At 36.7% G+C, this 19,156-nt stretch overlaps 1 protein-coding gene across 1 annotated transcript in view; it reads right to left on the reverse strand.

The window, feature by feature from the left end:
• Positions 1-19,156, reverse strand: part of TMEFF2 (transmembrane protein with EGF like and two follistatin like domains 2) — a 246,881-nt gene that overhangs the window by 59,442 nt on the left and 168,283 nt on the right. The gene's annotated exons all lie outside the window — the stretch shown is intronic.

Here is a 19,156-nt window from a genome sequence, read left to right on the forward strand (position 1 = left end):
GGACGCGATACATCTGGGATGGGACTCAGAATCAACATTTTAAGCAAGTTCCTTAGCTCTTTCTAAGGCAGATAGCTTGCACAGCCTACTGACAAATCTCAGCCACACCCTTTTTCTCTTTCTCTTTTATTCCACTATAAGGAGTTTAATATTCTTGTTTAATGTACATGCTTCAGTGACACGTATTCCTCCACATGCTTCAGGTGGTATGTGTGTGGTTTCAGGTGACAGGAACAGGTGATTAAATGCACTGATTGAGAAACATCAATAGTGGAGAAGTCAGAAGGACTGATTCATCAAGCAAAACCAAGAAGGAGTGGTGAGAAAGGAGATGAAAGTCTGGAGGGGCCCCTGGTGCCAGGCACTTAGCTCCAACTTCCACATGACTCCCAGGTTTAATGCTCACAAGGTAGGGAGGAAACCATGGAAACTGAACTATCTCAAAAGATGGGTAGGATTTAACAGAATTGTGATGGAAGAAACGACATGGGGAAATGTGTGGAGGCAGACAGTGCACCGGGTGCTGGGGAACAGGAATAAATCAGTCTGATTGAAATGAACTCTTCCCAATAAAAGTGGCCGAGTCCAGCAGTCTACAGACAGATTATAAAGGGCCTCAATTCCAGTCCAAAGAGTGGCCTTTATCTTCTAGTCAGTGGGGAGTCCAGAAAGCTTTCTGAGCACAGGGTGATGAGAAGGTCAACGTGATGAAAGGGGTGCTTTAGGAAGATTAGCTGGTAGTGGAGTGTGGGCAGGGGGACTAGTCACCAGGCTATCACCATCAGCTAGAGGGACTAGCAAAGGAAAGCGCAAGAGTGAGGCAGTCACTCGAAGGAAGAATCAATAGGGCTTAGTGGCTTGATACTTAAGGCATATTGTAGCAAAGCACTAAGGTAAAAAATGTCACCCCTATGCATTTCCTGCTCTACCCTTTCCTCCTTTTTTTTTTCCTGACCTGCGTTCTGTTCCAAATCGGAAACTTTAGAGAAGAGCAGCCAGGCTCAGGGTGGCAGCTGCATGTGGGATTCAGGAAGGCATCTTTTCCTCTCCCAGTAGGGAGAATTTTCTTTCTTCGCTACTGGGACGGAGGCAAACAGGGTTCTATCATGATGTAGATATCATGTAAGCACCTTAATTGTGGTTTGGAGAATTATTCCTTGGATTTTTAACATACACCTGGCTGATTCCAGGACTGATTGATGAGGACTGTGGCAGCAGCTACGATTAGTGCCACTGCTTTAGAGAGCAAACAAGGCTCCCTCCAAGGCCTCAAGTGCTCCCACACCCCTCTTCAGTATATAGGATGTAGTTGAAGCAGGATTGAGCTCGTGATCCATTTTCATGTATCACAGTTGCATTTTTCTCAGGATTATTTTTTCCTTTTTGAAGCAGCTGCATTTACATCTTAAAATAATCTGAGTAAACAATTCTTCTTACTCATATACATTTTTAAAAGTATCTTGAAGCAAAAATCCCTCATTAGCATCATGTGTATGCTCTTGGTCATTAAGCTGGAAAACATATTCAATAACCAAGGGTGACTCTGATTACTAAGAAGCATGGTTGCTCTGACTAGATGGGTCTTAGTACACAACAGAGTCAGAAAGCATGAAGACCCCAGAATAAAAAATTGGAAGGAAAAACAATATAATGAAAAAATCGCATCTGAATAACGTGATAGACTGAATTCCCACTCACTCCTTTCTGTCACAATCCATGTTGACTGTTTTAGCACCTTCCTTTAGGACCAGCTGTGGGATTCCCACACCCACTGCAGCCAGTGGGGTGGCTTCATGTTGATATTTTACAAACTGGCCCTCTGGTATGCTTTCCTTTGCCAAAGGACTTTCAGGAGTAAATATGCATGAACATCATTACAGTTTAGATTTTCCAGAAAGCTGCAATTTCATATCATGCCCTAGGATTTTATCCATGAGATATAAGAAACAGTAGATGAAAAATAACTCTGCATTGTGGTAAAATTGCTAGTTTGAAAACACTGTCCATTACATCGTTCAGGTGGTTTTCATTTGTCTGTTTAATTTTTATTTAGTTTCCTATAAGGACACTCATGATAATTCTTTTCAAAGAAAAAAGGTAGTGTTACTTGATGGTATGGCATATCTCCTTTTATTAGGTAATGTCACCTTAAGACCTGATGTGTTTTCCTTTACTCCTTGGCTCTCAGGGAGCTAAGAACAGTAAGTGAGTAAGAGTGTGTGTGTGTGTGTGTGCGCGCGCGTGCGTGTGCGTGTGCGTGTGTGTGTGTATAAATGATGGGTGATAAATGGGAACAATAAAATACCTATCCAACAAGTTTCAGTCAGTTTTATTGATCTTATGATATAAAGGTAGGAAAATAAGGTGACCTTTGTATACTTGCAGCGTTTCCTCATGAAATTAATTCTCGGTGCTTTTATAACATTTTTTTTTTCCAGACTGATGTCCACAAAAGTTTATGCTGTTATAATTGAGTATAAAAATAAAGTGTTGATTAAGTTATGCTGGCATGAACTAAATACATTCATAATTAAAACTTGTATCAAATAATCTCCCTTTATGATTATATCATCCTTTATCTTTCACTTATTAATTTTGGTGTCAATTTAATTTAAATTTGTTTTTAAAATAATATTTAATACATATTATAACATGCTATCATAAATTTCATTATTTGAATAATGAAAAATATGATTAAAATATTCATAAGGATGTTATATACCAATCCTGGAAAGAGAAGTTAGGAAATATGATTAAGGAAGGAAGATGCCTTTAACTTTATCCATAATGTTATATCTCTTAAGAAAAGATCAAAAATAAATATGGTAAAATGTTTGTTAAAACTAGGTGGTGGATACACATATGTTATATTTTTGATAGTTTCAAAATATAATTAAAGATAAAAATATTAGATTTGACATTTTGCTTAAATGTCAAGCTTAGTAAATATTTCTTGCATCGATTTAGATCTAGATAATCTATTTCTAAATTGTTTAAACCACATTTGAAAAAAATAATATGAGCATGGAGAAATTCCAGTAGACTAAAATGTGCCTTTGTAAATAACAACTGTTTATGTCTATATAAAAGTGACTTTCAAGTAGAGTTTGTTATATGAAGGGAGTCATTTCCGTCCTTCTCTCTCTCTCTCTCCTCATCTTAACTTGTTCATCCACTGAAATGTTAAACTTGCAAACACATGGTGGCATTTTAGTTTACAGGCCAAGCCAGCGTTCTTCATTGACTTCCTGCAGTGTTGCCAGTGAGTTTTGATGCTCTGCAACAGGGCTGTATGGCAGTGTTGGCAGCCAGAAATAGTCGTGAGCTATTCCGAAACCCTTGGGATGAAGGACTTTAAGTAGAAGTGTTTGAACATTTTGCCTTGAAATAAGAATGCTTTAGAGTTTCTCAAACATACTAAGCTTTAAAAGGTAAAAAGTTACAGGATGTGTGAATACCTCCCTGCTGCGAACTCCCGATAAGTTCCTCTTGTTAAAGGTGTTTAGGGGTCTGCAAATATTACTGCCACATTTTTGTGTTTTTGTTTGTCTTTCATTCCTAGGCACATGCATTTTCATTTATCAGGGATCTCACTGAATTCAGTCTAACCCCGTTCGTGTAGTTGACCATCTACTTGGTGCCAGGTACTGGGCTAAATATCACAGACACCAAGATGGCCCATGTGATCCCAGCTGGCAACAGAGATCACAGTGAAATGAGAAAAAATAGTATCCACAAAACTGTCATCAAAGTTGGCATAAACAATGTGTTTTGAGAGCACTGAGGAGAAATGATGACTTCTACCTGGAGGATCTTGAAAGGTTTCAGGGAGAATATGATGCTTGAACTAGAACTTGAAGGAGGAGTAGAATTTTAACAGGTGGTTTCCATGGTGACTTGTAGCAAGAGAACTTCTAAATCCTTTACTGCACTGAAGTTACCTCCATAACAATATCATTTCTTATTCTCTTCCCTCTGTTGACTCTCTCCTCGGTGTGCATGATAAAACATCTTTCTTCTTCCCTAAAACTCATGTCTCCCTGTTTCATGTTAGAAATGACAATATATGCCTCCTGTTTGGAACCCAGAGCCTTAGAGGCTTCTGCAAATCAGATCAGGTCATTGAACGGAACTTACACCAGGAGTCAGGACTCTGGTTTGGGCATTCTTCCTCTCTAGCTGCCGGGTATCTGGCCTCAGGTTACTGGAGGACAAGCTGACCAAATAAGATGATGTCTAGGGTGGTCAGTTCTAAAATTCTGATACTTTATTTCCTTACATTCATATTACCTATTACTTCTGTTTATCTAGCACATCCTCATTTTCCTACCATCTTCCCCGTTTTTGTAGCTTCTTCTCTGTTAAAGCCTCTACTAAATGAACTTGGCATTCTCCCCTGCCCTCCCTGGCCCCTAGCTCAGTGATTTGCACATAATAGACATTCCACATATAATTGTTGAATGAATGAATGAGGATTCCTGTCTGATTTTTCAATGTTTCCTTAATGTCCTTCTAATCGGTGAGTTACTCAGTGATTCCTAACTCTCCAGGGCTCCAGCCATGCTGTGTGTCATCTGAGAGTGCTTCCTTCCTGGGACTGCTGCTGCTTCTACTAGGTTGCTGGCTGTTTCATCATCTATAGCCTTACTCACTTGCTCTCCATCCTGTCCTCTGTCACATGTCCCCACAGTTTAGTGGAAAGAACATGGACCTTTGGATATTATTAGGGTCTTAGCCGGTTAGCTGTACCTAATAAATGCTTGTTGAATGAACAGCAAGACCTGAGTTAAAATCTTTTTTAAAAAATTTATTTTATTGAAGTATAGTTGTGTTAATTTCTGTTGTATAGCAAATGATTCAGTTATACATATATATACATTCTTTTTCATATTCTTTTCCATTATGGTTTATCATAGGATACTGAATATAGTTCCTTGTGCTATACAGTAGGACCTTATATAATAGTTTGCATCTTCTAATCCCAAACTCCCAATCCATCCCTTCCTTCCCCTGCTTGGCAACCACAAGTCTGTTCTCTGTCTGTGAGCCTGTTTCTGTTTTGTAGATAAGTTCATTTGTGTCATAGTTTAGATTCTATATACAAGTGATATCATATGGTTTTTGTCTTTCTCTTTCTGACTTACTTCACTTACTATGATAATCTTTAGGTCCATCCATGTTGCTGCAAGTGGCATTATTTCATTCTTTTTTTATGGCTAATATTCCATTGTATATATGTACCGCATCTTCTTTATCCATTCTTCTGTCAATGGACATTTAAGTTGCTTCCCTGTCTTGGCTATTGTAAACAGTGCTGCAATGAACATTGGAGCGCATGTATCTTTTTGAATTATAGTTTTCTCTGGATATATGCCCAGGAGTGGGATTGCAGGATCATATGCCATTGAGTTAAAAATCTTAATTTTGCAAGTTAGTTGACTGATTCATAAAATGTGGAAAATAACTCTTAGCTCATAATAATACCTACCTCTAAAGGTTGTCTGAGGGTGTGAGTGGAGAACAAATGAAAATAACTTCATATGATATTTGGTACATAGCAGGTTCTGTTGCTTCCCATGCTCATGAAGAGTTCATTCTTCATCTTGTATTAAATTGGTCTAGTGTCCATTCCAGGCTGGCCATCACTATATTACCTTTCCACCTACACCTGATTAATCAACTGCAAATAAGCTTTGATCGGTTGGATAAAAAGACTATTTGCCATGCATATTTATCTAAAATCTATAAATTGAGTTTTTTTTCTGCCGTGTTTGGAAGTACAAGACTAACGTTTCTTTCTTTTTCTTTCTTCCTTTTTTTTTTGCTTAAAAAAGAAACTGTTAACAGATAACATCTCCAGTATATTCTACTTTAAAGATGAGATATTTGGCATTGTCCTATAGATTTTAATAATTTTTAACTTTATATAATTTTCAAAATACAGAAACCATTAGCTTATTTATCTGATTTTCCAGAAATATTACACATTCTTGGAAATTCTAAGAATATCATCGTACTGAGTAATGCTAAAAATAAGTTCATTCACTCCTACTCCTATTTTTTCTAGTCCTTGTTATCTCTGTCCTTCACTTCTTCCTTACTTTTCTCTATTTTTTTATTGCTTTCTCTCTCTTCAAATATTTAAGCCAAGTATACAATCTAAGTACTGTGGACAAAAAATATTACCTGCCATTTCAGTAAACAAAGAATGTTGCCTGCCATTCCGATAAACAACTAATGTTGCCCACCATCAAGCTATCAGCCACGGCAGCCGCCCCTACTGGTGCTCCCTGAGTGGAATTCAGGGTGGAGAAAAATAACATACTGGCCCTAGATAGTTAAGACGCATATCAAAAGAATCATTTCAGTGATACCAGACTCTTGCATCTTCCCATACATAAAAAGGCACTAAAATCATTAACTTGAGATGGCTGGGTTTTTGTGTGTGTGTGATTAGCCATAATCTTTTGATGTTCAACATGTGTTTTTGTTCGTTTTTTCAGCAAAAGCTCCTGTATTTCCTGGCTCCTCCCTTACCTCTCTGGAACAGTTCCTCAGAGCTATCTGAGACGCTTATTCTGGGCTACAGTCCTCGGTAAGGCCACCGAATAACATAATTCTCAACTTTCAGGTTGTGTATTTTTTTTCAGTCAACAGTACTTAGGAAAAAGTCCCCTGCCATTCATGGAGCTCTTACTATCTAGCAGAGAAGCTTGCTATTTAGAACATGGGAAGGTTCAAAATTCTTGATAAAAATGTAGAAAAGCATGTTTTTAATATAGTGTCTATAAGATGTATTTATATGCAGAGACAATATACATGAAATGAGAAATGAATCTACTTATACTCTCAAACATAGTAGAAGCAAACTCAATTTATAGATTTTAGATAAATGTACGTGTAGCAACATGCATAAAGCCACATTGAATTCTTTTGCTCTCATTTATTTTTTCATGCTAGAGTTATTCGCTAACAGTGCTATTCTTTTTATTCTAATTAAGATATCAGCATTTCTATTCTTAAGCATGGCCGTGCAAAATGGTCCTGCTCTTGGCTTCATCTCAGAAGGCCTTTGAAGCTGCATAATCAAATGTGGACTTTTCTTTCAGTAATAGTATGTGGCCACTACAGGAATACATTATGTTTTGTAAAAAAAACTATTTTGAACTTTTCTAAGAGGAAAAATCAACAAGCTATTGACTATAACAAATACTGGGGCTATCATAAGTTATTATCTGAAACTTGGCAATATTTTTAACTTTATGGTGACTATATATTACATACAGTCTATATTAGGGATTTAATTTATCCTTACCCATTCTACCCATCCATTTCATAAGTTGCCAGTCTTCTATCTTAAGCAACCTAAATTATAATTTCTTTGAATTCAAAACAATATTTCTTATTATCACATATTATCTTTTATTTTTTTCAAAATAAGTACATTTATGTTCCACACTGTGAATGAGCATATAAAAAACATAGATTCTATTTAAATAAATCAGCCTATAGTTGATTACAATTTAAAGTCATTGGATGATAACTTTTGTTTATGCCACTGAATAGCATGTATTCTGCACCTTTCTAGCTCCCAAATGATCTACCAAGATTTGACATCTGTCAGCCAGGCAGACTTGGGTGGGGCTTGCTGAGATCATTATCAGACTCATATCAAGGCACCAAAGAGACCAATGCCAACAAACCATACAGGATGCTTTCATTACTCATCCAGATGTTGTATCAGTCAGGGGGCCCCTGAATAAGAATTGGAGTTTAAGCTCTATTTTCCCTGATAACATGCTAGCCCTAAATAAGTGAACTGGTCTGTTCTTAAATTTGGGGTTTTTCTAATATGAAAAATACTTTTTAAATGTAAAGTTCTAATCAAAAGTAACAATATAATTAAAAATATATTTATATCTGGAAAGAACTGGGGTGACTTTAACTTTGTATTCATACTCATATAGATCAAAGAGTAATTTGGATCATAAGAGATTTAAAATATTGTACTGAGAAAAATTATCAGGATATAAATTGGAATGACAAAGTATAGAAAAATTAGTAAAAGTACATGCAAATTAAAAATTCTCTCCTCTGACATAGAAAAGAAATAGAGGCTAATCCAGACTTAGGACACTAAGATGCTAGGAATTAAAAAACAGCTAAAGATTAGTGTGCATCTGCTCCAGATCACCAGGGAAATGAACGAGCCTCTGAACTGCTCTCTGTGTTTCTACTCTGCCTCTCTAGAGTCAGTTCACAGAATAGCCAGGGTGATGCTTTAAAAACGGTAAGCTGGGACAAAGTGAGCTTATGTGGGAAGCAGTCGCATAGCACAGGGAGATAAGCTCGGTGGTGCTTTGTGACCACCTAGAGAGGTGGGATAGGGAGGGTGGGAGGGAGACACAAGAAGGAGGGGATATGGGGATATATGTATACGTATAACTGATTCACTTTGTTATAAAGCAGGAACTAACACACCATTGTAAAGCAATTATACTCCAATAAAGATGTTAAATAAATAAAAACGTAAATGAGATCAAATCATTTCCTTGCTCAAAACCCAGCAAAGTCTTCCCATGGGCCGTAGGATAAATTCGATGGTTCCTACCATGGTTTATGAGGCCCTACATGATCTGGCCCTTGGCTACCTATTCAATTTCATTTCCTATCAGTCTTGTCCGCCCTTTCCATGCTCCAACCACACTGGACTTTTTACTGTTCTGAGGACACACCAAATATGCTTGTGGCACCAGGATTTTTCACTTACTGTTCCCTCTGTCTGGAGTGCTCTTAAATCAGATATTTGCGTGACTCAAATATGACCTTTTCAGAGAAGCCTTCCCTGACTACCCTATCAAAATCAGCACTTCTATTTCTGAGTCCTGACATTATATCACATACTTGATTTTTTTAAATTGTCTGTTTCCTCCACTTCAATATATGCTACATGTGGAAAGCGGCTTAGTCTGTTCTGTTCATTGTTATATTCTTCAGGCCTAGAACAATATCTGGTACCTAATGAACACTAAATAAATGTTGAATAAATGAGTAAATAAATGAATAAATTTCTGACTTAAAATATGTTTATATTTTAGTAGTTTAGACAAAGTATTTTTTAAATCTCTTTTTTATTAGTTATCTATTTTATACGTATTAGTGTATACATGTCAATCCCAATCTCCCAATTCATCCCACCACCACCCCCCATGACAAAAGTTTTGATTTGAATTATATAGTTAATTGATGGATTCATATTATTTTGCTTCAATTTTCAAAAGCATTTCTTCATTCTTATGTAAAATTAATATTTATTAATTTTTGTTAAATGCTTAGCTCGTAGTGGATGTGCAATAAATATTTGCTGAATAAATGGAGTGCTTACCATGTACAAGTTACTAGACATTTTGGTATTTAATTACCGAAAAGAAAATAGACCAAATCTCCCTGTTACGTGGACTAGGTTATTTTAAACATGATGATGAATTTCGTGTCCCAAGGATCAGTGTTCAATAATCAGTAGGAATGGTAAAAGCCCCCACAGTTTGACAGTCCCTGGCTACATGCAGTGCATACAATTTGCCTTTTCATTATCTATGTACATTTTGGGCACTGAAATCCATATTATACCACTTCTATCTTCTTTTTTTTTTCCTTGGGATGCTCAAAATGATTTAGACTTCCTGTCTGTCAGAATCTTCTTATTCTGAACAAAAACTCCATCAGTGTTGTTTCTTTTAATGATTATTTAATTTGTACCAACCTTTGATATTACTATCCTTTATATCACCTATCCTTCAAACTATGAGTCAGTGTTTACTGCAGAGGTAGGAAATGATTGAAGGTTACTGTCTGCTGTAAGCCTTTGCCAATCAAGCAGTTTCTTCATCTTTAGGCAATTCATTATGTGTCTAATTTAAGTCATTTGATCATTTGATCATTCTGATCTAACTTCCAATTATACTTGTATCAACAGATCTGTTTCATTTCAAAGATGCAGCAGCAGCTACTGAAAACTGAATAAATGGGCCTGTACTGGTTGAAAGTGCTTTCTGTAGATTCAGATATTTACATAGAACGAGGAGGAAATGTATATCAATTTATGGCTTATATGCAGCTATTACTAACTCATGAATTGGAATCAGTAGACATGTTAAATATTGCATATACATTTTGAAGTGAAAGGTTTTGCCTTTTCCCAGGCATTGTTTTTATTTTGACTATGGTTTCTGGAGACTACTAGTCAGAGGGTATGCTCTGCAGTATGTGTGGGTAATAAGGAAAGCAAGTGCAAAGCAGACAGTACCTCCCTTTGCTTAGCAAGATTTCGTAGGCAGCAATGCTCTTTTGCTTTCCTAATACGTATGCTGTGCCTGGGCAGACAGCATGCTGTTAGGGTGGTGGTTAGTTAATATTAGGGATTGGACTATATGTTGCTCTATACAGTTTTATCTACAAAAATAATTTATAAAAAATCTAAAATTTATAGCTGTGACTTGTCATTAGAATATTTTTGTTGACAGAGGGACATTAAAGTGGTCGCATGGCATTCTCGAGGCTGTCATTGATGCTTTCTTTGCCAGGCTGGTAAGGACTAAAACAGTTACAGTGTTTTAGATGCTAATTCTGAACTTGTTCCACTTGGCTACATATTCTTCAATATGTGTGCCCTTTGAAAGAATTTATGATTAAAGACCAAAGCTGTGGCTAAATCGCACAATTTGTAGTCTATTTTTTAAAGGCTAAAAAAATGATCATCCTTTGGTAATGTTTTTAAATAGCAGGAAGCACAAGCCTGTTAAATATAATACACTTTGAAGGAATCTTATTCAAACCATCAACACTAAATAAAAGGACTACTATATCTTTAAAAGAATAATGTATATGCAGAAAACAATGGTGTTCACTTAAGTAGCTCAAGCCTTTTGAACAATAAGTGTGACATTTAGAAGATGTCTCCTTTCTATGAGAAGGTACACACCCTTTTACTTGGTATCACATACAGGAAAGTGGAACCAGAGCTGTCAGCTTGAGAGACTCGGGTCCATTCTCTTTTCCTTGAAGCATAATGCCAGTGTCACAAAATGTTGGTGTTGTCTCACTATACCATAACACAGTGCCATAGTTCAAGCAATCACTGCGTCAGCCTAACCTAACTGCAGTGTATGCTTGCGGTCAGAGATAATAAAAAGTTTCACAGGACATGACACTGAAAATGAATGTGCGCTAAATATAAGGACTGTACAGAAATGAGCCAATATAGCTATACCAGAACTTAAGTCACACTGGTAAATACTCACTTTTAACTTATAAATTCTAAAGACTACTTTAAATGGATAATGATGATGCTACCAATTTTTGGAGGGGTGGCCACATCGTAAGAAAGAACTTGTGCACAGACCAAACATGACAGAATCCCATGAATTGAGATATGATTAAATTAACTCTGTTAGAAAAAAATTACTAGAAATATACAGAGGTATCAGGCTACAAGGAACTGAATGGGATGACTCATTTCAATTCAACATAGTCTAATTACCTAGTGATTACATATCTACCTTTGTTTATTAACAATTCATAATTAGATTATATTGGTCAAGGTTCATTTATTCTTGGAATCACTTTGAACACTACAGTTTGACCATGGTAACTCCAAATTCTTAGGAAACTATCTGCATATGGCACTCAATCAAATAACTAATATCATTTTAATCCCATTACTCATCAACTGAGACATGAACTGTGAAACACTGATACTCACTCCTAGCCTGAGACCCTGCTCTCAATCAGTGAAATATACCTAGGATCCTGTGAGTCCATCTCAGAGCCTTTCATACTTTCCCCTATGTTCCTTTATAAGCTAGTTATTAGAAGTTCAGTGAAATTGGACATTCCTCTATTTCAGCCAATGAATGGGGTTCAGAGTCCAAAAGGTGCTTTCCTCAACTGGAGGGAGAAAGAAAGAAACTAAGTTATATTTTCTTTAGCATTTCTAAATATTACATCTTCCAAATAAGGAACAATAAAACAGCATGGCCAAAAGCTCTGAAGAAATTACAAAAGGCAGAATTTTGGTGTACTCATTCGTTCAGTCATTTATTCAGTAGATTTGTGCTGAACATCTAACGTGTGGAAGCACTGGTTTAGGGGATACAAAGGTGAACAGGACGCTACCTAGAGTGAAGAGCAAGGGACAAAAATTAATCACAACTGATTTAGAGGCAGAGACAGGGCTGAGATTAACTGAGCTTGGGCATGGTGGAGTGTCCAGGTTTCACAGAGAAGGAATGAAGGTTGAGTAGGACATGGTTGGGCAGAGGTGTGGGAGACAAATAAATCTTCCAGCAAGAGGGAAGAGTTTGTGCCCAAGCACAGAGACATGAAGGCTTGGTCAAGGAGCTGCAGGTGGCTTAGTAGACCTGGAGGTCCCAGTGTGCCAGGAAAGTAGTAGAGTGAGGCTGAAGAGGTGGGGCCAGATCCTGAGGCAGATCTGGGACCTGCTAAGGACATTGAACTTTACTGTGAAGGCTTAGAGAGCTTTGAAGAATGGAAGCAGAAGAGGACATTGAACTTTACTGTGAAGGCTCAGAGAGCTTTGAAGAATGGAAGCAGAAGTGTGACAGGAGTAATGGGAATGGACTGGAGAGACTGGGACTGGAAGCAGGGAGATCAGTTCAAAGGCCATGTATCAATACAGAGGAGAAATGATAAGGCCTGAGTGACCTGATTACAGCTGTTAGAGCATTCACTCTGTTGACCGTTCTTTGCTTCTTTTCACTTCTGGTTTCTCTTGGACTTCTCTGGCTCCCCCTTCTCAGCCTATTTAATATCTCTTTCTCTCTCACACTCTACAAGTTGGTGCTCTTCAAAGCTCAGTCCTAATTTCCCCATTCTTCTCTCTTTATAGTCTTTCTCTAGGCAATGTCTTCTATTCAGTCTGACAAGCTCAAATTGGTTTCTCTAGCCTAGCCTCCACTAGAATTCAACCGCCAGAATCCAACTGCCTACTTGACACACCCACTTGGGTGCCTCCTAGGCACCGACAACTAACCTTAAAAATTAAATTCTTGCTCTTTTCCCAGAAATTTACTTCTATTTCGGTTTTCCCACCTCAGTAATTGGCACCTACATTAACCAAGTGGGAAAGCCAGAAGCCTAGGGGTCAGGATTGATACTCTCTCTCCCCTCTTACCCTAATCTCTCACCAAACCTACTCCTCTCTTCACTTTCCTGCTGCCTAAGATGACAAGCTCATATGAGAGAGTAAGCCTCTGGCTTGTTGACAGATGAGAGCAAGGGACTAGAGGGGGACACCGGTTGTGAGAATTTGTACTATTTGATTCTATGAGGACGATAAGTTTTATCGGAGCCTGTAAAAATGCAAGCTCTGTTAGAGGCAGTTCTAGTTTCTCTGAGCCTTAGGTTTCTATTCTCTGTCAATAAACAGATATTCTTTCTAACTGGTAAAGTCATTTGAGATAGCCAGGAAAATAATTCTATGTAACTGTGTTGGACTTTTTACTCAGCAAAAAGTTAAAGTGGTTCAACATTTTCCCTTTGATTTAGCTTATCCTTAGTATACTTAATTTCTTTTTACCCTTACACATTAAGATACCATAAATATCCACTTCCTGGTTCTCCTTCCTTCTCAGTTTTGCAAGCATTTTTCATTTATTTGCACTTATCTTTGAGCATTTAATCTAGTGTACTTGTCTTTCTTCCTCTCATTTTATTTTCTTCAATCGCTATTTAAAAGGGGATTTGCTTGACTCTGTCCTATTGAATTGGCATCCTGCAGCTTGGCAGCGCCAGATGCGGGGAGGTGGGAGTGGTGCTAGATCTTCTCTTTCCTTTCTCCCCTCTTGCCCTTCCCCATTCAAGCCCTCTGATGATTTCTGTGTGAAACTTTGATCCAATATATTTTCATGCAGCAAAAGTATAATTAAGTATTTAAACATTTCAAAGTCATGAATTTGAAAAACTCATAACTAGCAAAATTACAGTTTTTTTGTGAATTTAGACAAATTATGTTTTTGGTTTATCTGCAGTATTTTAAGGTAGCAAAATTAACTTTGCTGCACTTAGGAAGTAGCCAGGATATGCTAAGATCTTATTACTTAATTCACTGTATCTATGTGATCAAACCAATTCCTTTTAAGGGCAATAATAGTAATATTATTACATAATATTGTGACTCTCCCTTACACATATTCCCACAACATCACTATAATGCTTGGTATTTATTTTAAGGCAAAATATTCTTGGAAATAATTCTTCTGGAAGGAAAACACTGGTGAAATTGTCATGCTAATACTTATTTACTTTTGTTTTATTTATAAAAATAAATTGTATTATAAACAAAAGTAAATAAATATCTAGAAGATTGATGTTTCACTGCTTGTCACTATGGAGATGGTTACTATTACTATCCCAAAATATTATGTTTAATGAGTTCTTTTTTACATTAACGATCATCTGGCAACTATTTGATTTCAGTATAAGAGAGTCACCCAAAGTGGATGATACCTTTTTTTTAAACTTTTATTGTTAGAACTCTTAAAGCATAAAAAGTATTAATAAATTACTGAACACACTTCATCAGAAGCATTGTTGGAAGTACTGGGAGGATCTTCACATGGAAATGTTATACAGAATTTGCCTTTTCAGCTCACAATGCCTTCAAATGTATAAATAAATGGGCACTCTAATCTAACTTTAGCTAAACCATTTAAATAACAAAAAATAAAGGCACACTGCATACCAGGAAATTAACTTTGACAATTCTGAACTTAAGGAAGGAAAAGATAACTCTACCATAATGGGTGTACATTTAGAAAAAAATAATGTTAGTGTAAAAATAGCTTTGAAAATTTGTTTTCAGAATTGCTTCCTTCCTCTGAAATGATGATTATAACATGCACAAGATATTGCATTTATAAATATTGTCTTTCTTTCTTTTTTTCTCTTCAGGGTCCTTGTATTTTGCATTGGCTTTTCATGATAGCATATCTGTATTAAAGTTTGCACATTTTTCTTTACTAAGAATAAAGGGCATTGAGAAGTCGTTAGATGGTGATTCAATAGGACAGACAAGGTTAGTCAAATAATTAGAATAATATATAAACTGTTCAAAATGATCAGAATATTACATGGGGAATTGGTTTTACATGATGAAAATTATTTTAAAGGCCTTCACTTTTCATAATGTGAAGAAACTTGGTGTAATTATGCTATTTTTGCTTGCTCATATAAAGTGTTCTCTTTTGGAAATGTGTCTGAACAAATACAGACTAAAATAGTAGGTTTCATACTCTGCTTCTAGGAAACAATTCTGTTGGGAGCTCAATCAAGATGTTCTGCCACTAAAATAAAATAATAACAGCTTCTTTTCCAATTCCTTAAGAAAAACAGAAAAGATTTTTTTCTGATTTTTAAATTTTTCTCCTACACCCCTCCCTTTTTTTGTTTCATTGCTTCTTCAATTTGTCTAGTGACATGTGCTGCTGTAAGTTGACAAAATGAATGAGCCAAGAACAAATACACAATGACACAAAACCTTGTATGTGTTAATTCTCAAGTATATGTTATGAATCATTACTTTTTACGTGTAGAGACTTGCATACATATACAAACTGTCATATTTCTGCAGGTGAATTTCTTCCTTATTCCTTCAACTCAATCAAAATATCATTACTTCATGGAAATCTGCAAAGAATATCATAAATTTTCAGGTGTTTGAACATTTAAGCATGACTGAGAACCACTGAATTAAAATGCTAAATTTATTTACTAGTTTTTATTTTTTGAGTGTAAATTGTAATCCGGAGATTTTCAGCTATATTTCAGAATCAGGATTGATTATGATGATCATACTTTATATTGTTTGGGCTCAAAACTTTCTCTGAAATAGCAAAGAAAATACAAAGAAGATAGAAAGCATGTTAGCCCATGTCTGTGTTGGGAAAGTTATTTTCAAAAAGCTTTATATTAAGCGATACTATTAATGGCTGCACATCTAACCTAACTTGAGACCTTGAAGATGGTCTCTAGTTTGCATTCCATTAAGTTTTTAATAAGATTTCAACAAAAGAAATAATAAAAAGCATTCTATTTCACCTTTGCTTCTCCTTAACAATTCAGAGTATCAATTATAACATAACCTTCATTTGACTTGCAACCATCCCTGTGCTCTCAACAGCATATTGAATTGTATGCTAACACTTAAAGGGCAAAATATATGTCTTGTTTTATTTTTTAACTTTTGTTCCATTTTAAAGTGACCTCTCAAATGTGTAATACTCCTGTCCTTTATCTATTAAATAGTATTTTTAGGCATTTGTCTTCTTATCTTCTGATCATCTCAAGTTGTTGTAAAAGCATTTTTAAAAGCTCAAGAATACATATTCCTCATTCGTATCTTAAAGAGAGGCTATATCTTTCCAAACACAGGTGCTGTCTTTCTTTCTATATTATTGCACTAATCCTATTCTGGGATTGGAAGGGTTGCTTACTCAACTTCCTTTTATTTTACCAGTCACTTTCCAGGAGGACTGATCACAGGACTCTTAGAAGAAATAGGGTGAAGCAGGATGTCAAGGGAAGAAAGAGAAATTTTGATTATTGAAGCTTCCAGAGTTCTCTACTTCTTTTAAAGAAGTGTAGAAATTAAGAAAAAAATTTTGAAGAGAAAGAAAAATGAGAGTATATGGTAAAAGCTGAAGGACAAAATAGATTAAACATTTTGGGTGCCCAGAGAACTATCATTTTTCAAGACAGACTCAGCAGTCCTTATCCTTTGTTGATCAGCCAGAAAATATACAATAAATTGTCTTTCACAATAGTGTTTCTCAAAGTCTGGTCTGAAAAAAGGATTAAATGAGGGCGTCCTGGGAATCTGCTCCAAGTCGGCAGGGTCATGGAGAGTGAGTCCTTTCCTGGTGGTGGAGTTAGCCCCAGTGGGAGCAACAGGTAAGGCATGGGGACTGCAGGCTGACTACCTAGGGTAGTTTGCCTGGAGGATATAAATATTTTAGGAATATTTTTGTTAATTTAACTTCCTAAGTAGAAAATGAAACTGAATTTGTCAGTTGTTTGTTACCAGCAGGCAGTCAGAACTATTTGAACGTTGGTGAGAAAAGCTTCCATACAGCTCCCAAGTGACACCAAAGAAAGAGCTAAGCCTTAGTATTATACAAATCAAAGTTCATATTACAAACAAAAATCATACAAAATTGATTTATACTCTATTTTCTTTTTGTTGTTGTTGTTAGTTTAAAAGGGGGAGATTTAATTAATGGTATCTTGCTGATGCATCTCATTGATTGTAATTCGGAGCGAATGAATCTGCTAGTTTTTTTCCTCCTAAAATTCAGTATTTAACTTATACATTAAGTAACTGATTTAAGAAGGATAAAAATAAAAACAAACATACATTATAGATATCTATAATTTGTGGGGTAAATATGGTGTCAAACTGGGAAACAAAGTTTAAGAATCACATGAAGAAAAGCAGGGCAGGAATTGGGATCAAAAAGGCAATTACTCAAGAGGACCTGGGATTTTGTTAATGAACAAAGCTTGGATGACCTAAAGACTGATTTTGTGGTAAACCTGGGCCCCTGATTGAAAGAACCGTAGTATACCAGAAGCTGATTTAAAGGATGACTGTGGCTGAACATGAAATGGAGAGAAAAGATAGAAAGATAAATTTTATTAGTAAGATTCAGTACTCCATGTACCATAACTAAGAGTGATAAGACACAAGTAGAAGTGTGAAGTTTGGAGAACTGCCCCAGGAGCATCATCATATATGGTAACACTGAGCTATTGGAAAAGGATTTCAAACAGAGAAAGAACAATGGCAGATGAAGGTGTGGGAAGCCTGAGAATATTCTGAAAATCTGAGTGAGCTGAAGATGACAGATGTCTTCAAACAGGAAAAAAATAACTAATACAGGAACTAAATCCTTAGCTCATAGCTTATTTCTCTCCTAATTCAGTTGTTACTGTTCTACTGTCTTCTGGAATTTAAATTTGCAGAGGAGAAGTCTGAGGTTATTCTCATTTTGTTGTTTTGCAGGCACATAAACTGGAATTACATGAAATTTACTGGAATAAAAATGGAATTACATTTCGCAGAATTTGCTTTCCTACATTGGTTCTGGGCCACAGGAGAATCAGCTGGAAGTAAAGCAGCAGCTATTTTACTGTGAAGGTTCATAAAAGGTACCAGAAGCAGCTGCAGGCCACAGTGATTGTTGCTGATCTGCTGGTACCTCACTTCATTATTGTGGGGCAGCAGTGGAGGCTGCAGCATCTCAAGCTCCCACTAGATTTCCTCCATCGTTTCTCTGAGTCCTGAGCCAGTGGGTAGGCAGCTCCATAATAAAAGGTAACAACTTCTTCTGCAAGTTACCCACATCACTGATGTTGGAGGCTGTGAGTGGCAGAGATGCATTCCAGTTGGTCCTTGCTGTCTTCCCTATCTCATACCCAGCTTCTCTTCCTGACCAGTGCCCTTGCTGACCCATAGCACTATCAGGGCCAACACCAGATACAGTAGCAGCAGACTTCTTACTTCTTCAGCAGCTCCCACAAATGCATAAGGTCTTATTCCTATAAAAAAATTCCTAATTCTGTAACATTCATAGTAACACTGTTTTTTTTTTTTTTTTTATTGAACCCTTTTGAGGGAGTAGGTAACTTGTCTCTTTCTACCTGGTTGTTTTCAGGGTTTTTTCTTTTTTCTTCTTCTATTTTTATGATTAAAAACATTTTCCGGGATATGTCTGGAGTGGGCATGTATTCACTAATTCATTGATTCTGCCTGGGAATTTGTCTTTTTTTTTTTAATTAATTAATTTATTTATTTTTGGCTGCGTTGGGTCTTCATTGCTGCGCGTGGGCTTTCTCTAGTTGTGGCGAGCAGGGGCTACTCTTACTCTTTGTTGTGGTACGCAGGCTTCTCATTGTGGCGGCTTCTCTTGTTGAGGAGCACGGGCTCTAGGTATGCAGGCTTCAGTAGTTGCGGCTTGTGGGCTCTAGAGCGCAGGCTCAGTAGTTGTGGTGCACGGGCTTAGTTGCTCTGTGGCATGTGGGATATTCCCATTGCGGTGGCTTCTCTTGTTGTGGAGTGGGAATTTTTCTTTTAATCTGT

The sequence above is a fragment of the Orcinus orca genome, chromosome 7, assembly GCF_937001465.1.
Source record: "Orcinus orca chromosome 7, mOrcOrc1.1, whole genome shotgun sequence".
Lineage (NCBI taxonomy): Eukaryota > Metazoa > Chordata > Mammalia > Artiodactyla > Delphinidae > Orcinus > Orcinus orca.